This window comes from Artemia sp. Qi Xiang Cuo, chromosome 8 (assembly GCF_049724085.1).
Source record: "Artemia sp. Qi Xiang Cuo chromosome 8, ASM4972408v1, whole genome shotgun sequence".
NCBI classification, from domain to species: Eukaryota; Metazoa; Arthropoda; class Branchiopoda; order Anostraca; family Artemiidae; genus Artemia; species Artemia sp. Qi Xiang Cuo.
The window spans coordinates 60551328-60565248 of record NC_142801.1 but is presented as its reverse complement, the minus strand read 5'-3'; the positions used below and the strand labels follow the sequence as shown (position 1 = coordinate 60565248).

Sequence of the window (13921 nt, the reverse complement as noted above, 5' to 3'; positions counted from 1 at the left end):
TACTCCAGCCAAAGTCTGACGCCGATAATTCTAATTACTTGGTCGCCGAAAACCAAGTCGAAGTGGTTGACCACTTCACTTATCTTGGTTCTAATATATCATCGGATGGCTGCATTGACCATGAAGTTGTAGCCCATGCGGTCAAGGTCTCTTCTGTCTTTGGTAGACTGAGCATATCTGGAAGAACCCAATGATCAAATGAGCCACTAAAATGAAGATCCTTGGAGGGGCATTTTGATACTGCTATACCGAGCTGAAACTTGGTACACAATTGTAGCTGTCCAGTGCCGCTTCAACACTCTTCCATCTAAGTGGCTTTGGACAATCGAGGGAATCCGATGGACTGACTTTGTCAGCAACGACCGCCAACGTAGTATGAATTCTCAGTCACCTTTGTCACACCTGGTTGCCCAGCGGACACTTCGTTGGTTTGGACATCTTTTATGATTGTCTACCGACACTCCAGCTCAGATTCTCTTTGACTTTCAGCCAACTAGTAGTAGCTGGAAGTGCCCAAGAGGAAGAACCAAATTCTGGTGGAGTGACAGTCTAGGGAATATCCTCAACCAAGCTGAAATTTTGCTGTCTGATGCAGAGGCCCTTGCTGCAGACCGCCCCAGGTGGAGAAGGCTGACGACGCTCTCAACGCCACCTAGTTATGAGGATTAAGTAAGTAAGTAAGTAGTTAAGTAGCATAGTCTACCATTTTGTGGCACAAAACGAAAATTTTGCCTCAAAGACCACTGGTAGACTATTGATTAAAAGTTATAAGATAGCAATTGATTTAAAAACTTCGAAAGTTAGATAATGGGGTTCCCAGCTTCAGTGGTAGTAACACCGCATGGTGGATCATTCGTCCCTAAAGATCGACATAGTCCAAACAAAATAAACGGTTAATATAGACATTTACTTAAGACTTCATTTAACTATGGTGATTCACTTGAGGCTTGTAGAAGCATGTAGAGTAATGTATAATTGTACATCAGCTATTATGGAGAAAGGCCAGTGGATCTTTGTGTAGGTGGGGGGGAGTGTTCCTGAAGCCAGAAATCGTGTTTTAACATAAAATTCGCTAACTTTCCATGAGCCATCAGAAGGAGGTTCGCAAAGAATGGAGAGATATAAACCTCCAATCTCCTTCATTTCCAGAAATATTTTGGACTACATATATAGTATGGGGGATGGGGTAAACAAACGTTTCTTTCTAGCATACAAGGTTACACTCAAATGCTTGCTGGTATAAAAAGTGGGGGGAGTGGCATTATGAGTGCCGGTAAGATATTTCTCAGGAGGTATGGGGGGGGGGAGGCAAATACTAGCAGAAGCTAAGTTTTTCCCAAAATTTAAATGCGAACATATCTAATTTTCCCATTTATATACATTTTTTAATTTCTTATTTTTTATTATATGGAATAATTTCTAATCATTTTAAGTTGTAATGTTGCTCTTTACTTTCATTTCAAAATTGTCACAAATCTGTTTTCGCAATGAATCTTTATCCTTAATATTAATCAGAAAAAATGCTACCATTCTTGAATCAGCTTCAAGCGGCAATTTTTCTCACTTGATAGTTCTTTTTAAAGCACGTTTTTAAAATTTGGGTTACTATGGACTACAGTTCTCTCTACACTAGGTTGCCCCTGAAGAGTCAACCATAATGTGGAAAATTAGTTTTTTCTTTATTTAAGAGAAGATGAATTCACTTAAATTAGGAATTAATAGGGATCGTGGGGGACGGTAGATACCAAAGAAAAAGTGATAGAGCAGATAAATGTACATCCCTTGATAACATTATTAGTAGGGAAGGTGAAAGAAGTATAGATGTGAAAATCACAACAGACGAGGTGCAGATTTTTTCTTGTAGTCCGAAAAAAAAGTGATAATAGCTATTAGAACTAAGATTAAACAAAAAAAAATCTGTAATGATAGTTTTTATGTTATAGTTCAGAAACGTGGGGGCTTTGAATAGGCAAGGAAGACATACCAGATATTTTCCAGAACAATGGTCTGAGAATAAGTTCATACTCCTCCTTCCACATACGATAGCCTCGTAAAAAAAAATCCTTAGACTTCATAGACCTCATAAGACCCACTAGACCTCAAAGATTCATAAACCTTACAAAAAGGTCCATTTGCCAATGTAGAAATTGCAATCATTTGCCAATCAGAAATTGCATATGTAGAAATTGCAGGGTTTCGGTTATTACACATTAAACAACTGTAGAGAAAGGGTGATTTTAGCCCACTGTCAAGGTTTGTAATGACATGAGGGTGAATATGGTTAGGTCACGCTTAATTATGAAGGATGATAGGGTGCTGAAAGTTCTTCTTTTTGCCAATCTAACTGTGGCCCCGAAAAAAAATGGCTTTTTTGAATGGGATGAGAGGTTGTATGAAAATATATAAAGAAATTAGAACTTAATAACAGAAAAGATCCAAAATCGGATAGCAGTGAGGTGAAGTACATAGAGTGGGGCTCGAAGCAAAGCTATGCATCGAAGAGTGGAGGAGCTTGCACAGCTTTTCTGGTCTCCTACACTTTGGTACAAAGATGAGTTTTCAGCAGCAATTTTAATTATTGTTCATACAGGTGGCATGAAACCACGACCAGACTGAATTGGTGCGGGGGCCGATTGGATTTTCTTTTGCGGGGCTCTCTCTATATATCAAATATTTAAATAACACATACGGTACCTGCATAATAGTTTACGTATTTAAGGTAGTTCATGTAAGTAGTGCAAAAATCTCTTTAATATAGGACTATCCCAATTAAATTCAATAAATTTGACATGAACATTTACGGGTATCAGTTTTCCATATTATGAAGTATATATTATAAAATAATAAACACATTAATAAATCTCACCCAGCAACGCAAAGTTAAAAAAAATAAAAAAATAAATATATATATATATATATATATATATATATATATATATATATATATATATATATATATATATATATATATATATATATATATATATATATATATATATATATATATATATATATATATATATATATATATATATATATATATATATGTATATATATATATATATATATATATATATATATATATATATATATATATATATATATATATATATATATATATATATATAAATTGCTTTAAATTTCAAAATCTTTTTTTGTTCATTTTGATGGTAATATGGGGTGTTTTAAATGGGGGGCCCAATTGGGCCCAATCACTTCAGTAACCCTTTATCCGGCCCTGCATTAAACGTTTTTTTACCATATTTGGTGAATCAACAGTTTATGCAAAAGAGTTAGATTCACTCTGATGGGCTATGTCAAGATACACGTTTTTGCATAATTATACAATACTACATTTTTTTAACATTTTCTCTCGATTGTGTTTTAGCTCTGGACTTGCCACAGTTTTATTTTAACGAATAAACCATCGTTTCGCCTAGCAACTGAGGAGTTCAATCTTTCATCTGTTATATACAATAAAAGAACAGAAGATGATAAAAGAGAGAATATCCAACACAGAAAGTTTTGTCTAATTCAGTCAAATTAAAAAAGTTTTCTGTCCTACATAAAAAGGTAGTTATACAAGTCTTTCTTCATAATGTCTAGTGTCTCCTTTTGTTAGGAGTTGGTGTGTCAATAAAGACTTATTACAAATCCTTTTTTATTAATATATGAATGTCTCTGACTAGAATCTAGCAATTACTGCAACATACTGTTGTTTATACAAATGTAATATATAGAAGTCTAATTTGTGAATTTGATTTCTTTTTTGTTTTACCCTATGTGGATTTCAGTAAACCTGTTGGGCATAGTGACTAAAACTGCAGATGCATAAAAATCTAAACTTTAAGGGGAGGGGGGAATCAATACAAAACCTACTTCTAGTACAATATAAGGGAAGTGGAAATTCTTTGGATTAATTTTCTGAAAAGGAAGATATATCAAATGATGCTTTCAATGCCGTATCTGGGGGAGGGGGGAGGGGGACTCCCCCCCCCCGCACCTGCAAATTTTAGTCTGACACGTAAAAACGTAACAAAATGCATATAAAAAAATTATACGTTTTATAAAGTTTTTCACAGAAACCTTTTAAAAAATACCCCCCCCCCCCAAAAAAAAACCCTGAATACGTCCTTCGATACTTTCATTTATTCCCTCCCAGAAAACTGTAGCCAACAGATGCACTTATTTCATACTTTCACCACTCAGTGAATATCTTCTGTTGACTCTTGCCATCTTAAAGGTCAGACTTGTGTGCACAGCTGATGATGCTGCCATTAAAATAAAATAGGCTTTGTTGGCAACAATGACCTTAGGCATGTTAATCAGCCTACACATGTGAGGCTCCCCAACTAGTCCTTGCTAGCACAACAGCTTCTACTATAACTGTTACAGCCATGATAGTTTTTACTGCAACTACTCATGCAATGGCTACTCCCACCATCACTTGTACTACTACATTTTTATTATTAGTTGACGTTAACTTTTATGATTCAAAAAAATTATTAGCCAATATTACTGCTAAAATTAGTAAAAAAAAACTGAGTCATCAAAAAAAAGGAAATAGCTTTACTTCTAAGTAATGTTTTTCTCTCTGAAAACTAAAGAATAAACTTAAGACTGAATACAAGCAGAATTTAGCTGATGTAAAATGTCAGCCCTAATACAAGCAGAAATTAGCTGATGTAAAATGTCAGCCCTAATACAAGCAAAAATTAGCTGATGTAAGATGTCAGCCGCAATACAAGCAGAAATTAGCTGATGTAAGAGGTCAGCCCTAATACAAGCAGAAATTAGCTGATGTAAGATGTCAGCCCTAATAAAAGCATAAATTAGCTGATGTAAAATGTCAGCCCTAATACAGGCAGAAATAAGCTGATGTAAGATGTCAGACCTAATACTAGCAGAAATTAGGCGATGTAAAATGTCAGCCCTAATACAAGCAGAAATTAGCTGATTTAAAATGTCAGCCCTAATACAAGCCAAAATTAGCTGATGTAAGATGTCAGCCGCAATACAAGCAGAAATTAGCTGATGAAAGATGTCAGCCCTAATACAAGCAGAAATTAGCTGATGAAAAATGTCAGCTCTAATACAAGCAGAAATTAGCTGCTGTAAGAGGTCAGCCCTAACACAAGCAGTAATTAGCTGATGTAAGAGGTCAGCCCTAATACAAGCAGAAATTAGCTGATGTAAGATGTCAGCCCTAATACAAGCAGAAATTAGCTGATGTTAGATGTCAGCCCTAATACAGGCAGAAATTAGCTGATGTAAGATGTCAGCCCTAATACAAACAGAAATTACTAAAAAATGAAGAAATGAAACACCTAAAACAAACAAAATTACAATAAACAAACGTAGAACCTAATGACAATTATTTAAACTAATTAATTAATTTAAAATCATCTAATTAATTACAATAAGTCAAAGTCAAAACCAGCAGAAATTAAAGCAAATGACACCAGTATTGCTGCCCCTCGACTTGCCAAAAAAGCAATTCACTTGCACTTAGCTTAAAAATAAATTTGAATGGTTCTTATTAAAGATATTTTTTATTTATTTTTTTCGCCCTAATATGATTGTTCCTAATACAAATAGTCTGGCCAGGACCATTCTTACCAAAACCGTTCCTAACATAGCTTGTAAGTAGTCCTATCCAGACAACTAGTGCCACAATCTATCATTAATTAATATTACAATATAACAAATACAAAACTAGAACAATTAAGAAACGAACAAAAATTAAATTTTTAGACAACAAGATTTTTTCCACAAAAAGTTAAGAGTGACTTTAAAACTTGAACTAAGTCAGAAATTTTCTTAAGTAAGATTTTAAACCAATTAGCAAAAATGGAAATGGATATTACGAACAAAGAAATGGAGCTTAAGACAAGCAGAAAATACCCTCCACAAGAACGTAAGAAACTAACACAATTAAGAAATGGACAGAAATTAGATTTACTTTAGCAACAATTTTTAGCAAAGGAAAGAGGGAATTTAAAGTTTAAAACGAGCATAAATTTAGTTTTTGTAAGATTTTAACCCTAAAATGAGTAAAAATATCAAAGAATGAAGAAAAGAAAACCTAATATAATCACAAATTACCATAAACAATTAATCCAAACTCAAAACGAAAAGAAACTAACACAAATAAGTAGCGCATTGTTGCTCCTAAAATTATCCCACAAACTAGTGTCATATGTGTATTGCTGAAATCAAAATATATTTTCAACAGCCTTTTCATTTCATTGGAGAATAAAAAATTAAGTACTGCTGTAACTTCAAGAACTGTTTTTAGTAACACTGTACTTGTGACAATTACCTTAGTCTGGTTAGTCTTATATTACATAAATTTACACATATACAACAATATAAGTTGTTTTAAAATATTGTTTTTTTTTGTCAACGTTTTTTTTTCAATCTGTTCTTTGCAAAGCAAGAGCAAAATTATTTGGCAAAACAAAACTTTGAAATTAAGCAGTTTATTACATTTTCAACAGAGTATAAGTGATACTCTATTCTTATGGGGTATTTGATTGGGAGCAAGACCACACTTATTTGTGGTAACTTCAGTTCCTTTCAAGTTTGGCTTCATTGTTCATAGTAATTTTTATTGCTGAAACATTACATAGGCTGATTTCAGATTGTTTTATTTTTCAGTTCACTCTGCACTTCAAGAAAACAAAATTCAATTAAATCTTAAATTTTCATATAAAAGTAATCTATTTAGTTTTCAGTAAAGTGCAAATGACACTCTAGCCCTCTGGCATTTTGAGGTAGCAGTATTATATTTATGTGTTGTAATTTATTTGCTTTTAACTTTGGATTCAATGCTGATTGTAATTCATGTTTGTTAAAGGCTTCATTTTTTCATATATAGTAAGCCCTAGTTGTTTTAAGTTTGATTGAATAAAAAAAATAAGTTTTTAACTGAAAGTAATGAGCAACATTAAAGTTAAAACAAACAAAATTTATTTCATATACAGGGGGGATGATCCCTCTCAACTCCCAGTCTGTTATGCCACAATTTCTAGTGCTTTGAAAAAGCTTGTTATTCCATTTCAATGGCCCTTATGTTTCACCAGTTGTTCTTAAAGAACGTGGACAAAAGGGCAAACTTTAGCAAAAATAAAGAGGAAAACAATCCCACTTTTTTAGTTTTTCTGCTTAAGGATCAAAATATTTGTTTGTAAATACATTTTTGGACAAAATTAAAATATTTAGTCATAATTTTTGGTGAACAGCAAGTTTGTTGAATAAGTTCTTAATAATATTTTTGCTACCAAATTTTGGGTGGAAAGAGAAGGGTCAAAAGGGTTTTTCTGCTTAAGGATCAAAATATTTGTTTGTAAATACATTTTTGGACAAAATTAAAATATTTAGTCATAATTTTTGGTGAACAGCAAGTTTGTTGAATAAGTTCTTAATAATATTTTTGCTACCAAATTTTGGGTGGAAAGAGAAGGGTCAAAAGGGTTTTCTGCTTAAGGATCAAAATATTTGTTTGTAAATACATTTTTGGACAAAATTAAAATATTTAGTCATAATTTTTGGTGAACAGCAAGTTTGTTGAATAAGTTCTTAATAATATTTTTGCTACCAAATTTTGGGTGGAAAGAGAAGGGTATTATTACTCATAAGGAACAAAATTCTGTGTGAATTTTAATATTCTATATAGCTGGGGCTATCCTTTCCAATATGATTCTCTGATATTTAAATACACTGTATACATATGTTTAAATACATTAGAACTCTGTATTGAAATAAAAAAACATGAATTATTAACTTTAAAAATCAATCAAAACAAAGGTCATGGTAGCCTTAGCCAATGTTACCAGCACCACCCCAAAAAAAATCCCAAAAATGTTACCAGCACCAATAGGCCAATAATGTCCTGTCTTCCCTTTTCCACCAGTGTTGGCAAGCATTTGAATGCAATATTTTTAGCGACATAGAAAAATATTGTTGCATTGGGAGGGATGCTATTAACCCCCCTTCCCCCCTCACTTTGGTACCAGTAGTAAAGATATAGACCAAAATATTTGTCCAATTCAAGAGGGATTAGATATCCACTTCTACCTTCCACCCTGGTTCCATAAACTCATTTTCTATTTATCAGAAGGCTCAACAAGAGTTAGAATATTTAGGCATGAGAACCCACTCTTTGAGGCATCTGCACACACACTCACCCACTGCCTCTCATAATAACTAATGAAAACTTGCAAATCATTGTATATGAAATATGTAGCAAATAAGTTTAGTTAAATGAAGCTTTAAAACTAATGTCAGAAGCATGGATGTCCATGCTCACCCAACTCTTTCATTCAGCATGGAAATTATCTTTGAGAAACTGGTTGAGATACCTAGCCTTTTATTGAACTCCATGGAACCAAAGCTCAGAGTTGTAACTGATCTTTTTGAACTGGCAGCATTTGATATTTAGACATTGTATACACTGGGTGAAGTCAAGGATGATCTTGAACTTGTTTTCATAGACAAGGACACAATTGCAGCAAGGCTCCTTGGGATTATTCTGATTTGAAGATCATCTTCATTTTGTTTCAGTGGATAAACAGGAAGAAGATACAATAATTTCCTAAACAGCCCTTTGCATTACTTGCCCTTAAATCACCTCTTTTTGTTAGAAAAGTGGATGAACAGAAGTAGACAATTTTGACTTTTTTTTTCTTGCCTTTGATTAAGGTTTTCAATGATCCAAATCCTCTTTTGTAATTTGAATATAATCAGCTTGATTTTACTTTATTTTTTAAATATAATTAGAATTAGTTGTCTGTAAATATTTGCATACAATTAGATGGTAGCAAAGAGGAGTATGTTTTGTTAACACAACTGTTTATAGACATAAAGCCAGCACAGATCAAGAGCCTTAATCTGGGATGGGTAGGAGTGCCAAAAGGAAAAAGGGGGACATTACCCCTCTGTCTAGAATTTGTTTGAAATAAATGAATTACAATTGACAGGGTTTACTATTGACAAAATATAACACAACAGGAAGATAAAATTAAATGTTTAAACAGAACCATTCAGTATTAACTGGATCACACTGCTGCTTGCACAAGGCAACAGGAAACTCTGATGAGCTCAATATTGCCACTAACTGTTGAATTCCATTGACCAATCACAGATGACCTCAGTCAAAGGGAAATTTATGCACTTGTTGCTGGTTGCATCCGGTGTAAAGTTTAAACTTACCCCTTATTTGCATCAGAAATAATGTGCAAATATATAACCTGAATTGACATATATAGGGGTGGGGGAAAAATTCATTTGCTGCAAAAATGATTATTATATTTGGAAAGAGCATAAAAAAAGCATCAAGTGGTATGTTTACTTTATTTGTATGTCAATAATATGAACTGTGAAAAATTTACCAGAAAGTAAAACACCATCACTGCCATCTACCAAAAGGATACAAATAGGCAAATATTGGTAAATTTAGGTTAATTTAGGTTAAGTTAGGTTAGATTGGCTAGATGGCTCTTAGCAGTTAGTTTTATAACTGATTTTCAAGACTAGAGAATAGACATAATAATGAAAAATGTGATAGAAAAACTGGAAAAAGAAGGAAAACAGTGAGGATAAACATACTCCCCCTGGTAAATCCTATGTTAACTAGGCCTAGGAGAATTTTGCATATGAAGTAAAATTTGTTTTCTTAAAATGTCTCCTTATGACCTGAAGAGGTCATATATTTATACCATATCATCTTTAAGGGCCCATAAAGGGCTTAAAATTGAATTTCCCTATGGGCCTTAAGCATTTAGGCTAGACCTTTTCAGAATGAGCATGAAAAAGGTGTTGAGTGGTATGTTCGCCAGATTCATAGCTCTGTAATTGAAATGTTTACAATTTTACCATACAGCTTCAACGGCTGAGAAGCAATTGTCACAGTAGGCCTACTAGCCATGGCCATTAGCCTATAGCTTAGGCTACCTGAAAAAAAGCATTGGATAAAGAATCTAGCTAATGGTACTCATTTGTACTTATAATGTTTAATTCAGAAAAAAAATCAAACGAAAATGAGTTACTTGGTAATATTTTATAACAGCAGTATTTTAGTAGTCATAGAGTCAAATGGTAAAAGCTGAGTAAATGTGCGAGCTTATTTGCCGATCATGGGTTCAATGTTTGAATTTCGTTTTACTAACTGCCATCTCTAACACTATAGAATAATTATGATATCTTCCAAAAGTGCGCTCGCATATACCAGACAAACAGAATTGTGTGGGGCTCCCACGGTGTCAATAAAGTTAATAAAGCACTCCATTATGTTAATAAACTGTTTTCCTCACAGAACTTTGTTGACTTTATTGCTGTAGAAAAAGCTAAACTTGATTCAACTTTTTGAAGAAAGTCCGCAAAGTTAAGCCAATAGAGAAGACTTGCGGAAAATGTCAAATAAATCACTCACAAACTAGTGTCTACGTACATAATAGTACATACTTGTTTAAATATTTTGATTGGTAAAAGAATAGTGCGGGGCTCCGACGGTGTCATTAAAGTCTAAAAGTATTTCATGAAAGTGGAAACCATAAAGTGTGTCCTATTCACAAAAAAGTTTCACCTTTTTGACTTTACAGCTACAGGTCTTTTGTGCTAAATCAAATTTGTCCACATATTTATACACCTGACCATATGAGACAGAATCAACTTTTATGAAGGTTTTGCCTTTAAGTTTTTCTGGATAAGCGAACGATAATTCTAGGTATATGAAAAAAAATTGTTTCAGCCTTCGAAATATAAGTGAATGATTATTAATTCGAAAATTATTAAGGTTTCTCCGTTTTCCCAAAAGATCAGAACTATACTATATTCTCACAACAAGGATAAGAGCTCTACCTCCCATCGGTACAAGAAATCAGCACTCTTGAAAACCTTTTTTTCCAATGAAACAAAGGTTGTACCTTTGTTTCCAATTATTTTAAGCCAATAATTTATGGCATTGTTTTCAGCGTTTTAAGCGTAAGAACTAATCTTAGTTGGTTGTCAGGTTCAGGTGAATTAAAAAAATTTGAACAACAAGTAAATCTTCTAAGCCGCATCACATTCTTTTTATTGGTCTTAGAAGGCCTAAGTTTTCAATTAGATGCAAAATACCATTAATTCAAATAGGGATAGGGACTAAAGTTTCGTCTTCCGTGAATTGTCATTACAAGAAAACATTACGTGAAGGTTAAGAACAAACCTTGTTCATGCCTTAAAAAGAATATTGACTAAAGTTTCGTTTACACAGGGCCAAGGGCTCAAGATAGAGGAGGGGGTTGAATTATAAAACTGTGTTTTGTAATGCGTTTATTTTAGTGCGCCCATGTTGAAGCAGCCCCCTACACCCCTCTTTCCCAGCATTTCAATTTTCTCTTTTTTATGTTTTTTGTTTTGTTAACCAAGTTCTTTTTTGTTGTTGTTGTGATTACGACGAGGTGTATTGGTATATGCACTGCTATTTATAAACCCAAATGTACAAGCCCTTCTCTCCATGGGTGTTTATGTATTTATGTATTTTTATGTATTTAATTTATGTATTTTATGTAGTTTTTATGTATTTAAATGAAAGAATAAAACAGTAGAGATTCTTACGTATTATGTATAATTCTTATGTATAATACTATCTTATAGTATTTTTATGTATTAAATTTATGTATTTTATGTAGTTTTTATGTATAAAAATGAACGAATAAAACAGTAACGATTCAAACATTTTTAAACTAATTAGCCGTTCTTAGTATTATTTTCATTTTTATTTTAGGATGTTGTAATATTGCTGGTGGGTATTTTTCTTCTTTAATTGATGACGTATTGGGCGATCCTTCAGTTTTTACACTTCAGTTTTTAGGTCACTAATTATTTTCACTTCCATTTTTTAGGTCACTGAACTTAGGGAGCCTTGTTTTTGCTACAAGAGCAGCACTTTGGGGTTGTAAAAATATTCTTCCTTTGCTGTTGCAACAATATCAGCTTATCGCAGGGGAATTTTGAGGGTGTAAACTCGACTATTTTTACTGAAATTTTAAACCTTCAGCCAAATTGATGAATGAGGTCTTAAATTTCGTTATGTTGCTTGCAATTCTTACCTGGAGCTGGAAAGGATGGCTATGTCATGCACTTAGGTCAGGGCCAACATTTATGTGAACTAAGTGGAGTTTTATAGTCTATATAAAACTTTTTGCATGCTGACAAATGATCTGTGTAGTGCAGGTACCGGTCTCTTGATTCTTGGCCTTCGATCAGAAGTCAAATGCGTGGTTCGCAGTGCAAATGCGAATCCTCCGGTGCTTCCCATATTTCCCCCCAGATTTTTCCACGTAACCATTTAAAGCCGGGTGGCTGAGCTTACAGAGTTACATCGCTGATTCCCGTTCCAATAAAAATCTCCAGCAACACCAGGACTCGAACCCCAATCTTTACGGATAGTGGGTTTCAAGTATAGCTTGCTAATCACTCGGCTGGGACGGCTCGTCTGAACTGAGAGGTCCTAGCTTATATAACATAGAGGACTCTCTGAAGGAGTTCTGCCAAGTTTTGTTCATTTGAGCAGTGTTTGTGCTCTCGCACAGAAAACTCCACTCAAGCCAACAAGCCAGCAGTTTCAAATTGACGTCAAATTAAATCCAAAAACAATCAAGATGGGCAACCGTTACCTGGCCCCGGAAGAAATCAAAGTATTATAATAATAGAAAGGTTTAGAGATCCTTCTTCTTCTTCTATTTAACAGCAGGCGGGCTTTTCAGTAACACTATTTAGCCCTTTTCCTTTTGCTTCACTCTGTGGGCTACAGAGCTACTGGCTTGATAGCCTCATATTTATTAGATATATTCAGATATCTTTCAGCAGATCTTTCGACTCTAGGAGTTCAAATATAAGATGATAGATGTCGATTCCTATGCTCTGTGTGCAGGTACAGTTGGCTAGGCTCTTGGCTGATAGTGGGATTTTGTGGTGTTTGAAGTATTTTAACAGTTTACAAAGCAAGGTATGTTGTGCAGACGTCAGCATATTACATTCAAATAGGCAACAGTCAATTGTTTCATTATTCATATTAAAATGCCTGCAAAGAGGGGACAGGGGAATTGAACAACTTGAATTAGAAAGCTTATATGAGAATGCAAGGAAATTTAGTCCATTTGTTCCAGAACGAATTCTATGATAAATTTTAGAAAGATACTTATTGGGAAAGGGGAAAGGATAGGATTAATCTTATTAAAATTAATATCTGATAGCCTCCATCGGTAAATATCTCTAATTGGGATTGGTCTCCCACTTGGCTGGTCAATATTTATAGCATTTTTTGCTATTTCATCAACCTGATGATTACCACTTATGCCAGAGTGGCTAGGAATGTACTGAAAGTAAGTTTTTATGCCACTTGAAGCAAGATTATCAATAATACTGAGACAATGATAAGTGTCAATGTCCAACTTATACTGAGGAGCTGAGGTCAGCAACTCAAGGCTGGATAAAGATTCGGAATATACAATAATATTATTTGAATTTGCAATCAAAAATCAATTACAAAGTTAATCGAGACATCCAACGTTGTTGTCCAAAAGCTAATGTGCAGACTATAATGCTTCTTCTACAAACAGTCGCAAATATATCAATTTCTATATTTGGAATTAGCGTTAAAACGCATATTAAGTGGTGGGTTCATGCGTAATCTAGTGAAATGATAAATAAATTGTAAATTTATCCACCTGACTGTGTCCCAACTCTTCCCTAATGCCAATTTTGGTATTACATGACATCATGTGCCGGCTTTTATTGAAAACCAGTTACAAAATACCTGAAACTACAAAATTACTGAACTTTTGTCAATATGCTAGGGCTATATTGCCTTCAGACTTGAAGAAGTTGTGGGAGGGGTACTAGAAAACAGATTGGCTAAAAGCTGATCCGATAATAA

At 33.9% G+C, this 13921-nt stretch overlaps 1 protein-coding gene across 1 annotated transcript in view; it reads right to left on the bottom strand.

Moving 5' to 3' along the window:
• dlt (codanin-1 like protein dlt) overlaps positions 1-10140 on the bottom strand; it is a 281789-nt gene extending 271649 nt beyond the window's left edge. The window contains exon 1 of the mRNA XM_089093645.1: positions 10050-10140. The gene's annotated coding sequence lies outside the window, so the exon portion shown is untranslated. The remainder of the gene's footprint in view (positions 1-10049) is intronic.
• Between the last annotated feature and the right edge of the window lie 3781 nt (positions 10141-13921).